Source organism: Centruroides vittatus, unplaced genomic scaffold, assembly GCF_030686945.1.
Source record: "Centruroides vittatus isolate TY-2023 unplaced genomic scaffold, ASM3068694v2 contig_3169, whole genome shotgun sequence".
In the NCBI taxonomy this organism is placed as follows: Eukaryota; Metazoa; Arthropoda; class Arachnida; order Scorpiones; family Buthidae; genus Centruroides; species Centruroides vittatus.
The window spans coordinates 204,380-208,364 of NW_027122038.1; the positions used below are offsets into that span (position 1 = coordinate 204,380).

Below are 3,985 nucleotides of genomic sequence, written 5' to 3' on the forward strand. Positions count from 1 at the left end.
TTTTTTTTTGTCGAACGTGACGTAATAATTCGAATTTTATCGAATGTAACGTAATAATGTCAATTTATTTACGTACGAAATTCGATTTTAAACGGAAAAAAAAGAAAAAAATCGTTAAAAATTTCAAATAATTTACAATTTTAATTAAATTTTTAGCATTTTGCTTTTAAAAAAATGCACTTAATTTGCTGTGTTGTAGCCATTTTGCATCGTGAAACATTGCTCTTGTTTATCTTTAATTTGTATCAAACTGTTTAAACTACATTCGATAAGGTAAAAATGTGTATTAAATAATTAATTTTCTTAATTATTTTTTGCACTTTTTGGCACGTTGAAACGTGCCAAAAAGTGCAGAAAAGTGCAGCAATTATTAATTACTAAAAGAAAAAACTATTTGTATTTATTAATAGAGGTCCTACATGCTACTTTCTATAGTTTTTATTAAAAGTTATAAAATTAACTGTATTAAATCGTATAAAACTAAAAAATTCCAGTTAAACGGGATTTACAAAATCACATTTTACAATTAAAAAATATAAAAAAATGGCGATAAATAAATATTTCAAACTACTCTAACATAAGTTTCAATCATTGAACTCGGATTGATAAACAAGTCTCCGAGTGAGAGTGATGTATACACGAGTTTTAGCTTACGATAATAATTAAAAATGTAACATTATAAAGGGGGAGTGAAAAGTATAAAACACTCGAACGTGTATACTAGTTTAGTGTAAAAACCATGTGTTGCTTTCGACGAAAAAATTAAAGTTAGGGGAAAAAATTCATCTTTGTTTCTATCTTCAGATATTATCCAATCACCCCTGACTCAAAAGAATGGGTATGTACCATGTTCCAAGGTCCACTGGTCTGTTCTGTAGAAGGGGAGTGCGCATGTCCTCGACGATGACTGTGCAACGTTTCTATAAAATGGTGCCGCCGAGTTGATGTCGAATATGAAACTTTATCACAAAGCGGCAAGGTCGACGGAGATTATTTCTTTATAGAATATTTAATTATATATTAATTAATTAAATAACCCCATTTTAACGTTATAAATCGCCCCAGTTTCCTCTCAGTTTACACGTATTCCCCTATAATAAGCCTGACGTAAAAGTTTTTCTACCCCCTAAACACTTAATATAATGCTATAATTTATTAGAAAAAATATATATAAATGTACTCTCTAAGGTACATTTTAATGTATAATTTATAAGGTTTAAGGAGGTAAATGTACGTGTAACGTTATATCGAGTGTAGCAACTTACAAAAAAAAAAATACATTAAAATTTTAACGTATTTATCCTTAATTTTCGAGAAAATTATGTGCTATGTGACGTATAAAACGGGATTTAGTGAGGGACAAAAAATTTACTTTCCCCAGGTGAGGCTCGAACTCACAACCCCGGCATAACTCACAAGTACTGCCTTATAAGTACCGTGCGCTAACCAATTGCGCCACTGGGGAGCCATGGCAGCGCTGCTTATCGACTACTAAATTGCTGCCTGACTGACGTCACGGGACGAAAGTCTGCTTTGGTCACGTGCCCGAATAGTGCTAACTATTATGCTTAATAACTGCGACTCCTTTGCTTTCAATTTACAAAGAAACAACGAGAACCAAACAAGGAGACATACAGAAAAAATCGATAAAGTTTACTATGCAAAACTCGTGTTTTATACCTTCACACCACCCTTTATACCCAACCCAACAAGTGGTAAACTTTATTATTTAGTGTTTACAATCAATTACTGTGTTGTGCACGTGTTGGAAATTTAAAAATACTCACACACACGTGTGTTGTTTTTGTGTGTATGTATTGTGTGTATACACAGCATCATTTATCGATTATTTATTACATGTTATTACTGTTATTATCTAGTTACGGATGGCAATGTTTAGTAAATAACAGGAACGAAAAAGTAACGGAATCCACCCCGAGGTTGGTCACGTGACGGGGCATGAGCGGCACACTACTTGCTTCTACACTACTACATCACACATCTAGGAAAATATTGGAAGTCGGCCAAAGTTTGAATTTACTTTCTGATGCGGATTATAAAATGTCCTGGGATGAATATCTTTAGTTTCTGGTATATTAAAACACTTTAAACACCAATAAGCTAGTGTTAATTTCTACTGTTTTTAATTGGTAAACATTCGTTTTATTGAATTAACTGGTTGCGTATTTGTACGTAGAATACTTAACTACACAATAAGGGTGTGTGACTAAACACAATTTGAACAGTTTTTAATTGTTAAATGTCAGAGTTATAACACTAAATTCTAGTTTTACTTGTGTATTTACACACACAACACATAAGCACACAATAAAGGTGTATTGGAAGTGTTAATTTCTTCTGTGTTTTAATTATTTTAGACAATAAATTCGAGTTTTATTTAGTAATTTGGTTGCATATGTGTACTTAGAAAACACACAGGAACACTTAAATATACAATAGAATGTGTGAATTAGGATTTTCTAGTGTTAAGATGTTGATTTCCACTGTTTTTAATTGTAAAAAATTCAAGTTTTGACACATAAATTGTCGTTTTAAAACAATTTGTACTGTACTGTACTGTACGTAGAAAGCATACATGCACTTAACTACACAATAGGGTTGATGATTGGTGTGTGACTAAAGCAATTACTTAGCAATATTAGTCATATTGTTTTATCTTATTTCAGCATTACTAATCACTTAAACGTTATACTTTAATACAAAATATATACAGTTACGGATTATTTTATGAATAAATTTTAATTATTTAAGATACTTTCATATTTTTAAAAGAAATTTACTTTTATACCTTAACCATTTGCACTCTTACATGGCCGTAGGCCCGTTGCCAAAATCCTGTTATAATTTGGACTCGTGCCTAATATTGTATAACATATTTGCATTCTAGAATTAAAATTGCAAGTTTTGTGTACGCTTTCGTTTCTTATTTTCAACAATACTTTAACCGGGAACAATATAGAAAACAATAATAAGGTTTTTAAACGGTTGAGGAGTTCACGAGTAAAAATAACACGGACAAGTTTATCAACTGGTAGATCGCAAGCGACATATATTTTTTTGTACATTTTTTGTTTAATGAAATAATAAATTTAAATTTTTTATGCTTAAATTTGTGTTTTATTGATTATTTTGAAGATATTTTATGCCTTATAATCGATCGGTTCGTTGTCTTCCATGCTTAATTACGAATTTTCTCAACTGGTAGCTCGCGAGATTAAGGGGAATTATTGAAATTTATTTGTGTAATTAATGTAATTTTAATTACAAATTTATTATAATTAGCTTCCTTTATTTATTTATTATATTATTAGAGCTTCTGTGTATCATTAGATGCGATGCCCTTTGGTAAAGTAGACAAATATTCAACCTGTAGATCTCGATTTCACGTTGATGAATACAATGGACTTCTTCAACCGGAGATCCTATTTATCTCGGAAGGACACTTCTTCAACCGTTAGATCGCGAACACTCAATTACACAGATTTGGTTAAAGAGGTCAGTTTAGAATTTTTCATACAAAAAAAAAAAGAGAAATTTGATTCTTCCGATATTTTAATCAAGCGGTAGTTCGCGATCGACTACTGAAGTATACACACCGATCTTTCACGAGCCGAGTATAAATTTTTCAATTAAATCTCATATATTCTTTCCTATTTACGCCTGTTAAACCAAACTGTAGATCGCGAACCCTTCAAGTATACATATTTCGCTTTACTGTTTTAACCGGTGGTACGCGAGCCACCGCATAATTCATCTAAAAATGAAGGCGTTAACAATACTACACCACTTATAACACAGTAAATAAGCTACAAATGTACTTGCATACGAAAAACAAGCTCATTTTTAATGCTTAAAATACCGTTATTTATGAAAAAATGGCGATATATTTTAAGTAAATATTAAATAAAATAGCTTAAATAAAGTCCAAAATAGCTTTATACGTTCTTCTTTACTTATATTATCA

The 3,985-nt window shown here is 31.0% G+C and overlaps 1 non-coding gene across 1 annotated transcript; it reads right to left on the reverse strand.

Moving 5' to 3' along the window:
• Positions 1 to 1,373: 1,373 nt before the first annotated feature.
• Positions 1,374 to 1,465, reverse strand: TRNAI-UAU (transfer RNA isoleucine (anticodon UAU)). The gene is given in 2 exon segments: positions 1,374 to 1,409; positions 1,428 to 1,465. It is a non-coding gene; the product is annotated as a tRNA-Ile (tRNA).
• Positions 1,466 to 3,985: the final 2,520 nt, after the last annotated feature.